Genomic DNA, 234 nt, shown 5'->3' with positions numbered 1-234 from the left:
ACTAGTGATCTTATTAGACAAATTTAATCATTTACTCAGAAAACAAACTATATACACTAAATATAACAGTATGTATAACTAAACTCATTACTGTATTTACTATTTACGATGCATTGCGATGGTTAAATTAGCTCATAAGAATTAGTTAATCCAAAAAAATATAACTCATTTAAAAGTAAATAATTTTGGCTCAATTATATAACTCACAAGTTAAATGAATTTGAGATTAAAATT

Source organism: Arachis ipaensis, chromosome B02 (genome assembly GCF_000816755.2).
Source record: "Arachis ipaensis cultivar K30076 chromosome B02, Araip1.1, whole genome shotgun sequence".
Lineage (NCBI taxonomy): Eukaryota > Viridiplantae > Streptophyta > Magnoliopsida > Fabales > Fabaceae > Arachis > Arachis ipaensis.
This window is presented reverse-complemented; position numbering follows the sequence as displayed.